Genomic DNA, 20,036 nt, shown 5'->3' on the forward strand with positions numbered 1-20,036 from the left:
ATTAAATTTAAATTAAACTATTTTTTATTCAAACCAAACTTAAGTCAAAAAGTATTTTAAACTGGCCTAATACTATTTTAAAGATCAGCCAATTGACAAAACCACAGAAATTTTCTCATTACATTACAACACATGCTTAGGCAAAACAAAATTGGTGGAAAGTTGTCTTGCTTTAATTATATGCCAAAGCCAAACACATTACTCACACTAACAAAACCTATTTAAGTACTCACATTGTGAAAACCTTCGTTGGTTAACATTTACTCGCATACTCAATCCTCCGGTCCACCAACCATCACCTGTTCATGGAAAATTGAAGAAAATATGATCATTCGAAACTTATGCAAGCAATGTTCTAGCTTTAACACCCATATTAGGCTTCTCAATTTCAACGATTTCAGAATGTTAATTGCTTATGAATTCAGAACTATTACATTGATTGGAAGTATCCCAGTAATTCAAATGAATCTGACAAAATAATCACATGTATCATCATTCCAGAATAGTCAATGTTTTTATCCTCTTCCCTTTAAATACAAACATAAATAAAATTAAGGTTGAATTCTGTCAAGTAGTGTCTCATCAAGACTTAGAGACCAGAACATTATCCATTGGCTTAATAAGTAGCATACAAACTGTGGGACTTGAAGGTTCACAAAGTTAAAAGTGGAAAAGTCATCAGAAAGTTGTATAGGCACTCTAGTTTTTGCCACTGTATGAAAGAGATGACCATCTTAGTGTTGCAGCAAGAGAACCACCAATAAGTAGATGACAGTAGTAGTTAGAAGAGACAAAAGTACATACTATAAATTCACTGCTAGATTTCTGCAAAAGTGTCTCCATATTGCTTCCCAATCCAGTATCTGTAAAAGACATCAGAATTATCTTATCTTTTCAACTTGTAGTAAACCTTCAGGGGAGCACATTAGGATCCAGATAAGGCATGAAAAGAGAAATGATTTCAAGGAAAAGAAATGAGAAACAAAGAGCAGTCAAAAATCAATAACAATTAACAAAGAGCTCATATTAAGTACTAATTATCAAAACCAGCAGAGAAAACTGAGACTTTTTGGCCATTTAAATGAATATCAACCTGTAAAACTTGTCCAACATCAAAGGGTTCAGGAGCATATGCTGATTTAGTAGTGCCTGATAAATCAGATTAAAAAAATTAGAATGGGGCAACTTGATATAATAGCAAAATCTCAGGCTATATAGCGTAAAATAATTCTTCCAGTACCCACTGAAGTGATGTTACAGTTAAGAAAAAAATTCACTACATTGATATGAAATAACAAAGAAGTCCTGCAGAAATCAACAGTCTTTAAAGTTTGATAAATCAGAAAAAAAATAAGGATGGAACAACATGAAATAATAACAAAATTCTAGGCTATATAACATAAAATCATTCTTCCAGTACCCATTGAAGTGATGTTACAGATTTAAAAAAAATGAACTACATTGATAAGAAACAACAAAGAAGCCATGAAGAGATCGACTATCTTTATAATCTCAATAGTTGAGTAAAGTTTCTATTCGAGCAATCGAAACAGACTAAGAACATAATCAAATAAGATAATACAGCACTGATCTCTCAAAAGTAGGAAAAGGGCAGAATCGGGACAAGAGTTTCACCACAAACAATAATATATGTTATATGTCACTAATCTTTAGGTAACTTCCCCTCTGATTAATTTATACACCATATTACTGGGTCTGAATTCATGAATGTTCAAAGGATCAGGCCAGTTAGAATGTCTGCAATATCGTAAGTAACATGTTTATACAATTTTGTAGAAGCCTGATTCCCAAAAGCAAGAAAAAGATAAACATTCCTCAGATGGCGAAAATTGTAATTTGTAATTAGTTTTAGTACAAAAAGGAAATGTCAAATCAATTTAAAACCTAAAGTTATTCAGTTTATCTCCCTGGGTTTAATTTATTATGCAAACTAAAAAAGGGGTCCGATGTGGGTTTGGGCTGGCCGTGAATGTTTCTTACAGTCATTAGCTGGCCTTAAACTAATTCCAGATATCTATATAAGAGGAATCAATGATCAAGGTTTACGTTGAACCAATGACCATATCCATAAAATTGTACTTAAGAAGCACATTTAGATGGAAGCTGTGAGTGGCTGTCAGAGAGATTCAACTGAAAGCTTAAGCTATTTAACTGGGGATAATACTATACTTAAAAAGTTTGCATCCCATGTTCAGAATTTCTCATGTGGTGATACATTAAATCAATCAGATAATTCATCGAATACTCCGCATCTGATAGGATGGAAGGGTGGAAGCAAACAAACTAATATGAGTAATTAAAAAGAAAAAATAAGATAATATATGCTAATATGCTGCAAAATCATATTCTGTGAACTGAATCAACCAACCAAGAAATCTAGCTAAAACCAAGTAATCAAGTTAATTACAAGTTAAAAAAGCTCCGACAAACAAATACCTGAGATTACTTCCCTTTGGCTGCCATCAGGTGATACATGATACCATTGAATTGAACATTTTGAAAGCTGTGGAGAAATATCTGAGCAAGGCTGGATTAGCAGATATGAGCCCAGGGTTTCAGAACCACCTAAGCAGTACAAGTCACACTTATTGTCCTCGGACCTCTTGCTCATTGCCAGCTGGAAAGAACTATGGCATAAGATAGTGCAAGAAAATTGTTCAAGCCAAATCTATAGCTTATTCACTAATAGAACAAGGAAATTAGATTTCAGGTAATAACAATGATGACACAACTAAAAACCTCAATAAAAATGAGAAGGCAATAGATCTTTGACTATGAACCAAAAGCCTATATGGACGTTCCAAAGGCTAAAAAAGACCTGACAGTTTGGTGAAGAGCTGCCCCATCATTTCGATTAATGAATGTGACTGTCTACGGTTACAGTCATCATAAGAAATACCAAATATATGCAAATCTCACTAAACCTGAAACCTTTATCAAATGCTTTTAAACGTTGATGTTCCACTGGATGCATTTTGCCTAATATTAGTCATCAAAATTTTGCTTTATATTAACGAAGGAAATTGCTACATTGACTTCAATTCTCCATCTTTTATGATATCAATATTAATAACAGCATTCAAGCAAAACAACTGATAACAATATTAATATGTAACTATATATTAAACTGAGTGTCAGAGCATTAAATTCTATTGCTTGGCTTTTCCTATAGCTTAAGATTTAGGCAAAGTGGTAATCTAATATGGTATCAAATCCAGGTTAACCAAGGGATATTGAGATCATATCCCTTGTTCTCTTGTGGTTATGGATGCATTTGTGGTAGCAGTCATCATTGTATTCAGCTCATGTTCAAATGCTTAAGAGGAGCATTAGACTTTAAATAATATTATTGGGCCTTTGGTATCAGTTTAATATTTCAAGTTGTCAGTTCACAATTGAAAAGCTGATAGTTGGAACTGCACCCATTTGTTAAAGAAACAATTTTTTTTTTTTTAGGTTAATGTTGCCAACAGGACTAGATACAGTGGCTCTCAACATTTTATTATCTTCATATTAGGTAAATTATACCGTTGGGTGTCCTCTATTTAACCGTATTTAAAGTACCCCATCTATCTTCTCAATGATGTGTCAAATAGAACATTACCTGTTTTTGAAACTTAACCGTCAACAGTGATTTCTCTTGTAGCTGAGCTCCTAGTGCACGAAGCTCATGTTCCATATCCAATACCTTCAAAAATAATGCAGTTTCTAAAAAATGGAATGTTATTATATAACCAAACATGGAACACCAAATACATAATTAAACAAGTCTAGTCAGTGCATAATGTATTTCTATGATATCATCCCTGGTTACACGTATCAGTGGTCCACAGAAGCATCAATAACTCAGATTACTAGCTCAACAGATTTGCATTAGATATATGACTGAAATCTATCTTAAACAATGTATCCAAAGCACAAACACTTATTTGTTAAAATTGAAGCACCTGCTTTTGCAGGATAAATTGCTTTGCTCATGAAACAGACTCTATTTAAACTCAAATCAATCATTTTAAAAGAGAAAACACACTTCCCATGAACTTTGAAAAAAAGACTGACTTCATTATTTTTCTAATATTCTAGCTACCCTCAACTCATTGAACCCAGGATCTTATCTAATATAATGAAAAAATCTAATTAATTGAAAATTACAGGTTGGTGCAAACCCTCACTGATGATATAATTATAACCAAACTTCACTTATAATTAAGCAAGTGTTTTGTCACTAAGAACCTGCATGCAGTAACAATATAAAGGAGATAATATTTGTTCACCTTGGTTGGTTGATGCAATTGTTTAATACTTCTAGCCTCTTGAACCTCCTCTACCAGAACCTCCACACCCTGCCACACGAAATACAAGCATGGGAGTAATGAGTATTTACTGAATTCAGTGTCAAAAGATATACTCATGGCAGATGAATCCCCCATACTCAAGAACATCTTTACGTTATAATCTACACAACAGACTTGATCATAATGTTACATGTAAGTGAAACGTTAATAACAAGAGGGATCACTCATGGAAATTCAAAGAATAGCTTTTGATGACCATGAGAAGAGAAGAGAATTGTGAGAATTTTTCATTTAGTTCTTCCTGACACTAAGTTAGCTTGAGTAGAAGCTCTGTTGTAGCTCTAAACAAGAGTCAGATATTCAAGATGTGTGACACCTGACAGTCTTGACAGTATCAACATCATTTCAAACAATCTGCTGAAATTCTTCAAAATTATAGAAATGAGACAACTATAACATATAAAGCGCCATTTCCCTTACTAAATCCACATAATTAAATGAACAGATCCAATATCTAGTACAAGCAATTTTCCCTTACACCATTATAGTTTAGATGTAGCAAATAGTTCAGATGCCATCAGTTCAATTAATCAAGTAGACAAAAAAATTAAGGTAAGAGAACTTGTTGGAATCTGAGTTTTAGGTTTAGAGTAATTTCAGTCTTCCTCCTCAAGAGCCTCTTCAAACCTCTGTACTAGCACTTTCAATTTCAGCACAAGCAGAAGATTTTTCTTGGTTAACCAACTTTTTAGCATCTTCAGAAGCCTGTATTGATTCATCACATAATTTCAATAACTAAGATAAAACTGTTAAGTGCACTGATGAGAAATTTGGAGCACATGAAAATAAAATTTTGATTTGGCAAGCTAGTTCACGTACATGTCCACATGCAAAATGTGACCCAAATTACAAACCATTTACCACCTGTTTTAGAAAGTGTTAGGTACCTGAAGGGAGCTTAATAACAGTAACGAGCCCTCCTTCAACTTCCGAGGGTAGATGTTCACAGCAGCAGTCTCACAGGCTAAAGGTCCGCAAGAGGCGAGCACTATCTCCGGAACTCAGGACTCAAGACAAAATAATAAAAAGAAGAAATCAGAATAGAGAAGAAAAATTCAGGGGAGAACGATTATCCTCAAATGTGTAATAATGAATGCTGTATGTTTAGTTCAATGAAAATATGAAAGTCTGTCAACATTCCCAAATAAAGATACGCAATCTCTTCTGATTGCAGAAATAAATCCTTAATACTTCTCTGGAAAAACCAAATTACATAAAATAAACTTAACAATAAGTAAATAGCCTGCAGAGCCTTCAAGAGGTCTGCTCCCTCCTCAATTCCCCTCTACTCTTTTGATATTTTTCTTCTGTCCCCTCTCTCTCACGCTCATTCTCTTTTATATTCCTTTAACCGTTTCTGCAGCTGTTGTCTGTAACCATTCCTTTAACCGTTTCTGCAGCTGTTGTCTGTGACTTGTTGTGCTTTGTTGGTTCTAAAGGCCTTAGAGTCTGCTGGGGTGACACCTGTCCCCATCTGCTGTCACCTTTTGGTTTCCTCTCTTTAGTGTGTTTCTTCCAACGTGATATGTATACATTACTCCTAACATTTCCCCTACCATCCAAAGGCACCTTGTCCTCAAGGCGAAATTGTGGAAAGAGATTTTTGAAAGTAGTGAATAATTCCTAGGAGTTCTCACATTCAGGGAGGCCTTCCCATTTCACCAAGATTTCCAATTCCCCACGCTGAGAGTATTGGTATTGTAATATTTTAGATGGCTGCACTTGTAATTCTCCATTGTCGGTCATGCATGCACGAAGAGGTTGGGAGGTTACTGTTAAGCCCACTCTTTTCTTCAACTGTGAAACATGGAATACTAAATGAATCTGTGCAGTAGGAGGTAGATTTAAACGGTAAGCTACCGATCCAATTTTTTGCAGTATTTTGAAAGGACCGTAGTATCTTGGGCTGATTTTTTCATTTGCTCGGCTTGCAAGTGATCTAAAGCGATACGGTTGGATTTTTAAAAATACATAATCTCCCACTGAATATTGAACTGCTCTTCTTCTTCTGTCAGCCTGTTTCTTCATTTTTTCTTGAGCTTTACTCAAGTTGTCTTTGAGTTCATCAAGCACTGCATTCCTTTCCCCAATCATCTTGTTGACTTCTTCTATCTTCGATATCTCTTCGACCCATCTTAGCAACGTTAGTGGTTCTCTACCATACAATGCCTTGAAAGGTGTCATGTCGGCGGATGCATTGTAAGATGTATTGAACCAATACTCCGCCCATGAGAGCCATTTAGCACATTGTTTAGGCTGACGAAAACAAAAACACTGCAAGTAGGTTTCCAAACTCCTATTCACTATTTCCGTCTGCCCGTCGGATTAGGGGTGGTACATCGAACTAAACTTGAGAGTGGTACCAGCAGCTTTAAAGATTTCCATCCAGAATTGGCTCAAAAAAAGTCGATCGCGATCAGAAACGATTGATCGAGGAAAACCATGCAATTTTACAACTTCTTGTATGAATTTCCTGGCGACTACAACAGTTGTGAAAGGGTGTTTCAACACCAAAAAATGTGCATATTTTGTCATCCTATCAACTACCACCAGAATGGTGTCTGCGTGTGTTGTTTTTGGAAGGCCTGTGATGAAGTCAATTGAAATATTATCCCATACTTTGGTAGGGATAGGCAATGGTTGCAGTAGTCCAGCCGGAGATGCTGCTTCGTATTTCATTAGTTGATAAGTTTCGCATTTTGATACAAATTTTTTCACAGTAGCTTTCATCCCCTCCCAATAAAGCACACTGGAAACTCGCTTGTAGGTGCAAAAAAATTCAGAGTGTCCACCATACGGAGAGGCGTGGAATTTCGAGTAACCTTCCTTTCTCCAACTTGTAACCTTCATGAGAGTCGGAATTCGTCAACAGATCCTGCACTATACCCTTGAGCTTCTCATCCTCTGAAATTTCCTTTTCGACCTCCTCCAAGCCTATTATTTGCATTGTGGAGATTGCTCAAATTTCCCCATCCACCTCTGACTTCTGAGATAGGGCATCCGTTGCTCTATTTTCACTTCCAGGCTTGTACAGAATTTCAAAATTATACCCAAGCATTTTCATTACCCACTTCTGTTGGTCAGCTCCAATGACTCGTTGATCTATCAGAAATTGAAGGCTTCGTTGGTCTATCTTTACTTTGAAATACCTTCCCAACAAGTAATGACGCCATTTTTGGAACGCCATCACAATCGCCATCAACTCCCTCTCATATATAGATTTGCTCCGGTTCTGAATTGAAAGTGCTTTATTAATATAAGCCACTAGCCTCTTATCTTGCATAAGAACAACACACAATCCCACTCCTGATACATCAGTTTCTATAACAAATTCTTTAGAAAAGTCAGGCAAGGCTAATACAGAGGCTGACAACATCACCTGTTTTAATTTCTCAAATGCTCGGGTAGCTTCCTCACTCCAAACAAAAGAATCTTTTTTTAACAATCTCGTGAATGGTTCAGCGATCTTGCCATACCCTTGAACAAACTTTCGGTAATATCCCGTTAAGCCCAAGAATCCTTTCAGTTCTCGTAAATCTTTCGGAATAGGCCAAGTCCTCATTGCTTGAATTTTAAGTGGGTCTGGTTCCACCCCTTCTGTCGAAACTATGTGGCCTAAATAGCTTATTTTCCTCTGTCCAAATGCACATTTTTTGAAATTTAAAACCAATTAGTGGTCCCTCAATAACTCCAGCACTATCCTAAGATGCCTTGTATGCTCCCTAGAATCCTTATTATAAATCAGAATGTCATCAAAAAAACGAGAAGAAACCATCTTAAATAAGGTCTAAAGATCTCATTCATCACTCCCTGAAAGGTTGTTGGTGCATTCAAAAGACCGAAAGGCATTATGAGAAATTCATAATGTCCATCATGCGTACGAAAAGTTGTATTCTCTATATCTTCTTCTCTGATTCGGATTTGGTGGTAGCCAGATTTTATATCCAGCTTATTGAAAATTGTTGCACTAGCCAATTCGTCAAACAATACATCAATGGCGGGAATCAGAAATTTGTCTAGAATAGTAACCTTGTTGAGAGCGCGGTAGTCGACACAGAATCTCCAACCTCCATCCTTCTTCTTCACTAATAACACGGGACTAGAGAACGGGCTTACGCTTGGCCTAATTACTCCTGCTGCAAGCATCTCCTGAACAATTCTCTCTATCTCATTTTTCTGAAAATGTGGGTATCTGTACGGACGTATGTTTGAAGGTGGGGCATTTGGCAAAAGTCTAATAGCATGATCTTGGGTTCTTCTTGGAGGCAGGTTAGTGGGTTCACGGAAGAGATGTTGGTACTCCTCTAATAGTTCCTTCAGACCTGGTTCTAAGTGTTGTGAATTAGATTCTTCTTCTGACAAACCCCTGAACTCCACCCAATACCCTTCTCCACCTTCTTTTACAGAGTTTATTACGACCTTCAGGGAAGATTCAACTCTACATAATGAGACATCTCCCTTCAATTCCACACGTCGTCCTTCCCATTCGAATTCCATTGTCTGTAATTTCCAATTAATTTTCACTTCCCCTAATCTACAAAGTCAATCTATTCCTTAAATTACATCTACACTCCCCAGCTCAAAAGGAAAGAAACTCTGAGTTACTTTAATTCCCTGACATTCGACTTCAACTCCATCACATCTCCCTAATCCTTGGACCCTTCATTTATCTCCCAAAATGACTGCAAACTTCACAGGCGACACAGGTAATGGTAATTCTACAACCAATTTCTAAGAAATAAAATTATGGGTTGCCCCACTGTCAAGAAGAATCACAACCTTCCATCCTTTAATCGTCCCTAAAAATTTCATGGTTTTTGGATTACTTATTCCTACTACCGAGCTACTGTTCAAAGACAACTCCAACTCTTTTTCCTCTAACGCAGTCACCTCCTCCTCTCTTATGTGTCATGCCTCTTCCTCTTCCTCTTCCTCATCCTCTTCTTCTTCAGACGCCACCATGACCTAGAGTTGTTTAAATCTGCATCGATGCCTTGGGTAAAACTTCTCATCACAGCGAAAACATTGTCTCTTCTCTAACCTTGAACGAAATTCCTCGTCGAAGAGCCTCCGATATCGACGTTCTTGCTATGGTTGATTGGCTGATGCGATGGAGCTGGATGCTCCTTTGATTGACGAATCAGCCCTAATGTCTGTTACAGGGGAGACTTTGGAGTTGGACGCAAAATTCATGTTATTTGGTGATAATCTTAGAAAGTTTTGAGCAAAAACTGGTGTCCTCCTCTTGGAGAAGAATGCCCATTATATATTATGAATACAAGCTGAAATTTAGTTCTAAAAAATAGCTAAACTACCATATACAGATTTGTCTAAAAAATAGCCTACAGCTAGTATATCCTAAATAAGGAAAATATAGAGAATTTACAACCATAATTACAGTTGTACAAGGTATAGAGTTTGCCATAGAATCTGCCACAGAATCAGCCATAGAATGACATAAAATTTGCCACAGAATCAGCCACAGAATGGCATAGAATCACCCATAGAATGACATAAAATCTATTATAAAATGAATGACATAAAATCAGCCATAAAGCATAAAATCTGCCATAAAATGAATGCCATAAAATCTGCTAGCCTTGAATGACCAGCTAATTCCTTTGACATCCCCCCTTAAATTGATGCTAGTAAGTCAACAAGCATCAATTTGTTAACAAGAAAGTTATGTCGCTAACGTGTCATGGATTTCGTGAAAATATCTGCAATCTGAAGAGTAGTGGAGATATGTGGGAGAGTGATAACTTGGCGATCATAGGCCTCCCAGATAAAGTGGCAATCAACCTCTATGTGCTTTGTGCGTTCATGGTAGACAGGATTGGCAGCAATTTGGATGGCACTAGTGTTGTCAGCATGTAAGGGAGTAGGTTGATCTTGGGAGAAACCAAGCTCTGTTAGAAGACCACATAACCAAATGATCTCGGAGCATGCAGTAGACATAGCACGATACTCTACCTCAGTGGATGATTTGGAGACCGAGTCTTACTTCTTGCATTTCCAAGAGATAAGAGTATCACCAAGAAACATGCACCATCCTGTAGTTGATTTTCTTATGTCTGGGCAGCCAGCCCAATCTGCATCACTATAGGCTTGTAATTTGAAGGAAGAACCAGTAGGGAAGAATAAGCCACGATTAGGTGTGCCAAGGATATATCTAATGATGCGACAGACTACAGATAGATGAAGATGCCGAGGAGCTTGTATGAACTTGCTGACAATATGGACAGTATAAGAGATGTTTGGGTGGGTGATAGTTAGATAAATAAGACTTCCAACCAGTTTTCGATACAAAGTAGGATCTTCAAGAAGTTCCCCTTCATCACACCGATATTTCACATTAATTTCCATTGGGGTGTCAACAAAATTAGTGTTTGTGAGTCCAACTAACTGAACCAAATCCATAATATACTTGTGCTGATTCAAGAAAATACCTTAAGGTTGATGATGTACCTCTAACCCCAAAAAATAGGTAAGTTGGTCGAGATCTTTCATGTGGAAAGTAGAGTGCAACAAATTCTGAAGTTTAGAAATAGCCTCTATATCAGAACCGGTGATAACAATGTCATCCACATAAACAAGGAGAACAATTATGCCCTTAGATGTTCGTTGGAGAAAAAGGGAGGAATCATACTGACTTTGAGTAAATGAAAAACCAAGGAGAGTCGATCGAAACTTTTCAAACCATACTCGCGGTACCTGCTTCAATCCATATAAAGAGCGTTTTAGTTTATAAACATCAGTAGAGGAAGAAGTAGGCATATCGTAGGGGAGTTTCATGTAAACTTCCTCCTTGAGATCAACATGTAAGAAAGCGTTCTTTACATCCATTTGATGTAAAGACCATGATTGTGATGTAGCAAGGGCGAGTATTGTTCGTACAGTGGCCATTTTGGCTACTGGTGCGAAGGTCTCATCATAGTCTACGCCATACCCTTGCTTGTTGCCAAGAACCACCAACCGAGCTTTATGACGTTCTATGGATCCATCAGAACGGAGCTTGATAGAAAACACAAACTTACTACCAAGAGATTTCACAGATAGTGGACATGGAACAACATCCCAGGTTTGGTTTTCTACAAGTGCAAGAAGTTCTGTTTCAATAGCTCTCCGCCAACATTCATGTGCCATTGCCTGTTTATAGGATGAAAGAATAGGAATAGAAGACACAGTGGCTATCAAAGATAAAGGAGAGGTGAAACCATACCTATCTGGTGGTTTACGAACTCGAGTACTTTGTCTTAAAGGTGCTGGTGCAGTTGTTGGAACAGGATCAGCATTAAGGGAATGAGCTGAAGGAGGCCCAAGAGGTGCTGAAATCTTGCGTTGTTGATAGACTATGAAAGGCTTAGAAGGTACAAAATCTACAGAAAAGTTAGTAAATATTGGCAAAACAGAGAATGAAGGAGAAAGGTCATCCTTGTGTATTGAAAAAAAATACTGATTTTCAAAAAAAATCACATTTTTTAGAAACCCGAATACGTCGTAGGTTGGGATCATAACAAAGAAAACCTTTTTGGTGCACTGAATATCCTAGAAAGCACATTGAACAACTTGAGCTATTAGTTTTATGCGTTCATGTGTAGAAAGATGAACATAGCACACACAACTAAAGGTATGAAGGTTAGAGTAATTTGGGGTATGACCAAATAACTGAAAGAAAGGAGAAACATGGATTAAGGTGGGAGAAGGCAATCTATTAATAAGGTGGACAGTAGTGGAGAGAACTTCACACCAAAAACGAGGGGGTACAAATGACTCTAATAGAAGGGTGCGAACAACATCTAGAAGGTAACGGTTCTTTCTTTCAGCCATCCCATTCTGTTGAAGGGTTGAAGGACAAGACCTTTGAGAAATTATACCATTGGTTTGTAGAAATTCTTGAAATAAATGAGACATGTACTCACCCCCATTATCAGAACAAAGAATTTTGATATTGGCAGAAAATTAGGTCTGAATATATGCATGAAAAAGCTTAAAAACTGAAAACAATTCATCTTTAGAATGCAGAAAATAAATCCATGTGAAACGACTATAGTCATCAATAAAAGTGACAAAATACTTGTAATTAGCATAAAAAGTAATTGGTGACATTCCCCATACATCACTATGTATCAAATCAAAAGGCTGGACTATCTTAGGTGTGTGAGTGGGAAATGGCAAAACTTTACTTTTTCCAAGCATACAAGAATTGCAATCAAATTGAATAGTACTAAGAGATGGTGATCCTTTATTCCCAAGTAAACCAGAATTTAGCAAAGCATGAAATATATTAGAGTTTGGGTGTCCAAGACGTTTATGCCATGCTCGGTAATCAACATAAGCAGAATTACAAGTGATGACAGGTAAAAAGGAACATGGAGACATAGGAAATTGAAAAGGAAAAAGTTATCCTACTTTAGGCCCCTTTGCGATCATCTTCCCCGATTGTTGATCCTGCACAACACAACCAGATTTAGAAAATTCCACTTTACAATCATTTTCAACTAATTGTCTGACAGAAACAAGATTAGTGGTAAGGTTAAGAGAGACAAAGACATTAGTTATAGATGAAGAAACATCACCAGTGGCAATGATAAGCAAAGAGTTGCCATCAGCTGTATAAATCTTGAGATTTCCAGGATATTTACTCACATTGGTAAGAATTTTAGCATTGTTTGTCATGTGATGAGAAGCCCCGGAATCAAAGTACCAAGGAGAAGGTTTAGAGAAAGGTTTACCTGAGAGTCCTAATGCAGAAAATGCAGAAATGATCATTTGTTAAATCATTTCAAGTGTCACAGATTGAATAAGAGCAGGAGCACTTTGTGTCAATGTGTTATATCCACAGAACTACCAGTAGTAAAGAAACCAACTGAGACAGTATATGCTATTCCAGATCTCTTGGGGGGTCGAATAGGACATTCTTTAATGATATGGCCATCATTTTTGTAATAGTTGCAAAAATTTTTTTAACAATTTGAAGCATAATGGCCAAATCCTTTGTAACAAAAACACTAAATAGTACTCATGTCCCTACCTTTTAGCCTGTCTTGAGCTGCATAAGCCATAGGAACAGAAGTGGATTTAAGTTGTTCCATGGTGGCTTGAGTAAGAAGTCGTTGCTCCTTGCGAAATAAATCATTGAGACATGCATCCAACGATGGGACTATTTCTTAATTCATAAGATTAGACCTGGTGCTTTCAAATTCAGATCTCAGTTTCATAAGAAATTGATCCCTCTTAGTAGTTTTATGTACACATTGAACAGAGCTAAGACCTTCAGGCAGTAAGGTAGCATAGACAATATCAGTATATTCAACCCAAAGATTTGTGAAGCTAGAATAAAAATCAGAGATAGTGAGACTACCTTATTGGAGATTTGCTAGCTCATGTTCAAGTTGAAATTGACGAGCAATGTTGTGTTGACTGTAGAGTTTTTTTAGATAATTCCATATTTCAGCTGCATTCTGATGGGTCGAAGATTTAAGATGATGTTGGATTCCATAGATCCTAGAATCCATGCCATGATTTGAGCATCTTTGACTTCACACTTGGAGTACTCATCCTTGTCTTTGTCTTTGTCAGGTGTAGGTTTGTTGCCATCAATATAACCCCATAGATCTTTACCTTTGACGAATATCTTGAAGTGAAATGCCCAGGCTGAGTAGTTTTTGCCATTAAAACGAATCAAGAAGACATCATACTTATCTGAAGACATGAGGCTGAGATAACTTGATCAAAATAACTAAGAGCAAAGGACTGAACTAGGACTGAGTTGGATTTAAGACGAAAAGACACAGGAGAATTCAAAACCGAGGCTTTGATACCATGATAATCTTAGAAAGTTTTGAGCAAAAACGGGTGTCCTCCTCTTGGAGAAGAATGCCCATTATATATTATGAATACAAGCTGAAATTTAGTTCTAAAAAATAGTTAAACTACCATATACAGATTTGTCTAAAAAATAGCCTATAGCTAGTATATCCTAAATAAGGAAAATATAGAGAATTTACAACCATAATCACAGTTGCACAAGGTATAGAGTTTGCCATAGAATCTACCACAGAATCAGCCATAGAATGACATAGAATCAACCATAGAATGGCATAAAATCAGCCATAAAATGAATGACATAAAATCAGCCATAAAGCATAAAATCTGTCATAAAATGAATGGCATAAAATCAGCCATAAAATCTGCTAGCCTTGAATGACTAGCTAATTCTTTTGACATTTAGGAGTCGGTTTGGTCTGGTCTGTGGGGTGGTCTGATAATTTCAAATGGGTCGGTCGGTTAAAGTGTTGGGTTGTGATAATGGACTGGATGTTTGTGCATGGGTTGGTGATTGGTGTGGTCTTGGGTTTTGGCTAGTGAAGTAAGAGTAAGTTGGGTTAGAAGTCCGAGTCTTGAAGTTTAGATGGGTCGTATAGATTCTGGGTCGGGCATCAATTACTTGATTTTTCTCTTCGATCTTCTACGCTCTCAGCATTGCCTCCTTCAACGTCGTCGGACGAAAAAGTTTCACTTCTTCCTGTATCTCTTTCTTTAATCCGTTTATAAAGGCTGATAGTAAAACGTCTTTGGCGGCGTCCTCTATTGGTGTAGAAATGGCCTCAAACCAACTTTTATACTCCTCTACAGATCCCGTTTGACGCAACGCCATCAAGTCCTCATATAAGGATCCCTCTTGTACTAGTCGAAACCTTAACAGCATTTCCCTCTTCAGTTCTATCCAGTTAGCGAACCGTTACCGGGTTTCATTCCATTAGAGCCATTTTAGAGCTTTACCATCCATGCAAACACCAGCTGCTGTTAATTTCTCCTATTCTAAAAGTTGATTAACAGACAAATAATGCTCTGCTCGAAAAACCCATCCCACCGGGTCATCTCTAACAAACACCGACAGCTCCAGTCGTTGATGAATTAGTTCGCATGAAACACCTCCTGTATTATCCCTCACTTCGGTCCTCTGCTCTCTAACTCCTTCAATTTGTTCTGATTTTTCTGCCCTCATCATCGGTGGGGGTGTAATCTCCCTCGTTGGTGATGTATGCATAGGAGTTGGCGGAGCCTCCATGGGTGCCTTGCCTCTGTCAGGTGGTTCATTGTCCTTCTTTACCAAGTGTTCTCTCACTTCTCTTAGGTATTCTTTCATTGTCTCCATTATTGTTTCCACCCCCTGCATTCTCCTTTTAATTTCCTCCGCATTTCCGCTCACGCTCTCTACTGTTTTATCAAGCCCTTCTAACCTTCCTTTCACGGACGTCAATTCTTCTTCCAATCCATCTACTCTGGCCTTCATCCTAGTCATTTGTTCTGATACCAAGTTTGTTAGGTACCTGAAGGGAGCTTAATAACAGTAACGAGCCCTCCTTCAACTTCCGAGGGTAGATGTTCACAATAGTAGTCTCACAGACTAAAGGTCCGTAAGAGGTGAGCACTATCTCCGGAACTCAAGACTCAAGACAAAATAATAAAAAGAAGAAATCAGAATAGAGAAGAAAGATTCAGGGGAGAACCATTATCCTCAAATGTGTAATAATGAAGGTTGTATGTTTAGTTCAATGAAAATATGAAAGTCTGTCAACATTCCCAAATAAAGATACGCAATCTCTTCTGATTACAGAAATAAATCCTTAATACTTCTTTGGAAAAACCAAATTACATAAAATAAACTTAACAATAAGTAAATAGCCTACAGAGCCTTCAAGAGGTATGTTCCCTCCTCAATTCCCCTCCACTCTTCTAATATTTTTCTTCTGTCCCTTCTCTCTCATGTTCATTCTCTTTTATATTCTTTTAACCGTTTCTGCAGCTGTTGTCTGTGACCTGCTGTGCTTTGTTGGTTCTGAAGGCCTTGGAGTCTGCTGGGGTGACACCTGTCCCCATCTGCTGTCACCTTTTGGTTTTTTCTCTTTAGTGTGTTTCTTCCTGCGTGATATGTATAGATTAGTCCTGACAGAAAGTTTGCTAGTTTTTTCACATCAAATTTCTCTTGAATTAGTTTTCCTTCCTTTTGGGTCAACTTAACTGCCAGAGCCTCCACCTGCAATAAAATATTTCAAATGGAAGCAGTTATCATACTGGAAAGATAATAGTAGACAAACACAAGGAATACTTTACAAATAGAGAGTCATAAATTATACCAAAATCTTTAGACAACGAAATTCATCAGCGGGGCTATGTGCATCATTTTTCAATTTGTAACTTGTAATCACTGATGGTCAAATCTCACTTTAAGATTTAAAACTACAATGGTGGTCTGCATTTTTATTTCTTTTTAACTATTTTGTTAAGCAAGTGTTTTGCCTATATATTTATCAAAAATGCGTCCTCCACATATACAAAAGAGAAAACCCAGTGAAATCTGATAGATGAAAAAAATGACTAAAATCCAAACAAATACAAATCTAGCAACCACAAGAAGAAAGAACACAGGGAAGATACTCATAGCAAGAACACTAATAAATTTTATGAAAGCACAATAATTGTAGTAAATAACAGTCTTCCAAATAGAAATTAAATTTATTCAATTTGAAAGCTCATGCCTCTAACACATAAAGACTTAAAACATCTGTAGGTTTGGAACGTTAAGGTTGAAACAGAAAGACTTAATCAGAGAATTAAGAACAATATATCAACTGACCATAGAGATAGCTTTCTCCATATCATCCTTGTTTCACCCAACCATACGACCTCTCAAAGCTTCTAATGCATCTCTAAGCTTTTTCAAGAGAACATGTCTCTCCAAAGAAGCCACATCTCTAAGCTTTGCCTAAATCCAAGTAAATGAGTACAATTCAATCGATCATCTATTTTCATCAGAAGTTGATCATCATTGAATCAATGGTGAGACAGTTTAATGGACAAAAGCAATGAACATTGACAGAGCATTATTAAAAGATATACTTTCTTTATAAGTGCACCAAAGGCCTGTCACATATAAACTGTATGGAAGATGTGCCATATAGTTTGCCAATCTTAACTGACTAGGACAAGGCTTTGCAACATGCAGAAGGAAATAATAGTTAAGTGTATGTGTGGAGAAAAGGGAAATACAATGCCAAAAGAAGAGAACCTCATCAGCCAATTTGGCAGCAGCGGTCAAGTTCTCGTCAAATTTACTAGCAAGGTCAAGAACTGACAGTCAGTTGTGCTGTTCAGTCAACTGTGCAGTCTCTTGTTCAACAACTTCCTTCAAAGACAAACCCTTACTATCCTCCTTTCGCTCTTCCAAAATCTGATTATCTGGGCCTAATTTATATTTTGGGAACCAATTAGAAGTAAAACTCACATCAGTTGAAACTGGCATAACAGATGTTGTCAACATATTTTCTTTGATTTCAGGACTTATCTTTGTCATTGTTTCAGATCAAATTTTCTAAGCAGCACAATTAAACACAAAAGATAACATTATTCACTGGACCTCCAAGATTCTACAAAAAAGCTAAGGTTTTAAGAGAAACAAAAAAAACTGAAATCTAAGGATGCATTAAATCTCACCCTATTATTTCTTAAGTGAACTAAACTACCAGATAATTGTTCTAATTAAAATTCTTAATGAAAATCACATTCTGCTCTTCATTGAACTAGAAAAATAAATCAAAATTTCTTAAATGATGCAAACAAACTGTTAGGTCTTGGGTTTATATTCCACGCAAGAGGAAGGCCCAAATGAACAGCAAAAAGGGAGACAAGGAAATGAGTACACCTGGCAGCTTGAAACTCAAACAGATAGCAAGTTTACAAGAATCAGTGCAACCAACCACAGTAAAGCAACAAGACACTTGTGTGAGAGGTTGATACAGACCTGAAGAGTGAGAGGTTTCTACCCAGAGAAAAGCAGACTCCTACCAGATACCAGCTCCAGAACAATAGCTCTCTCAGAACCAATATGTCGTACAATGTAGTCAGAATAGTTACCAATGTAACAGTGCAATGTAAATCACTCAATATAAAAAAACTTCAAAATTAATATATTCATTTCATTCAGCAAATTTGGTTACAATTACAGAAGCATTTCTCTAATTCAATGTTACAATATTGATTTCCAGAAAATGACACAAAACAGTAACTGCACATTCTAAAACACACTTCTACAAGAGCTTGACCAAACCAACTGCTAAACCACTACAACTCTTCAAGAGGTTGTACTCTTCCTACCTATTACTTTTTCCTCAAAAACTGCTCTCTTCTATATTTCCCTTCTGCAAGTTTATATCTATTCTCCCACTCCTTTGCCTCTTTTCTGCCACTCAGGATTTGCCACCTCATCACTTGAATTTCCCATGATCAGATACAATTCCCTTGTTTCTGACCTCTATTGTTTTTTACTTGAGAGACTCTTCAAACCTGTTTGGTTGTCTTCTTCTCTTCCAGCTTGTCGGCCACATGTCACTCTCCTTCTCTTAGTCTTCTTTTTTATAGACACCTTCACCCTAACAGGTTTGGTAGTTGAGAGCAACAAAAAGGAGGAAACGCAGATTGAAGAGTCAAAGTGAATTTCAGAAGAAAATAGAGCAGGTTAGATGGGAGAGAAAGGGTCTCTCAAAGAGCCTAGGAACTGTTGTTGTGAGCTATGTTGTTTTGGCGTACAATAGTTTTATCTGTTTTGGAAATTATTGTGCAGTTGTTGAATTTGAACTTCTGTAATTAGCTTCTACAATGGTATGAACTTGAAAAGATATAACTTTTGGAATATGATAAATGAATGAAGCATTTTGTTGATATGTACTTATTGTTAATTTATAGATTAAACATGGAAATATTTGAATGAGTCATAGAGAATGGAAGAATAGTGCAATAACAGAAGATATACAATATTAGAAGTAAAACTTTATTGCAGAAATTTTGTTTACATTGTCCTGGGATTGCAATACATTTACTGAAATCTTCATTATTCTGGGGAGCTATTGCCGAATTCTGCCTAGGTATCTAACAATTGGTATCAGAGCACCGATTCCAGGGATGGAGAAAGTCGACTTCATCAAAGACAATGGGCATTGGTGGATGGTCCAACGACTAACCCAATAGGAAATCCAAGAACTGACGACAAATGGAATTTGTCCTCGTTGTGATAGTAACGAAGAGTCGAACCATGACTGTAAATATAAATCATGGGTCGTTCTAGTGGTGGAAGAGGATGATCCAGATGATGAAAGCATCCTAATTGCATTCGATGGACATTCAGAGAGAAAAAAAATTGACTTTGGTGATTTAGTGATATGTGTATGAAATACATACAAATAGGGTTATAATAGTATAGTTTTAAAGTGAATTTTGGTCTATTTTGTCAAATTCTTTAAGTTTTATTTAATCTTGATGGCTTGATCTTATTTTGTTCTTTGAATTATATTTGTAGATGATTTGGAGTCATTCAAGCCCCTTTTAGAGTGGAAATGGAAGCTTAAAGAAGCAAATGAGAAGGGTTTACATCAAGAGGCAGAGAGTAATTATGGGCAGTCTTATGGTCATAATTGGTGCCCATAATTATTCGGCGTAAATTAAAAAAAAAGAAAACAAAACAAAAAATAGGGTTAAGTGACAGGTATAAAAAGAAAATTACGTCTTCTCCAAAAGGGGGAACTAAATATACAGCAGCTCAAAGGATTTTTAGAGAGAGAAAGCTTCAAGAAACAAGTAGAAGAGGGAAGATCCAAGCTT

The 20,036-nt window shown here is 36.9% G+C and overlaps 1 pseudogene; it reads right to left on the bottom strand.

Moving 5' to 3' along the window:
- Position 1: 1 nt before the first annotated feature.
- Positions 2 to 17,736, bottom strand: LOC123197690 (annotated as a pseudogene).
- Positions 17,737 to 20,036: the final 2,300 nt, after the last annotated feature.

The sequence above is a fragment of the Mangifera indica genome, chromosome 15, assembly GCF_011075055.1.
Source record: "Mangifera indica cultivar Alphonso chromosome 15, CATAS_Mindica_2.1, whole genome shotgun sequence".
Classification (NCBI taxonomy): domain Eukaryota; kingdom Viridiplantae; phylum Streptophyta; class Magnoliopsida; order Sapindales; family Anacardiaceae; genus Mangifera; species Mangifera indica.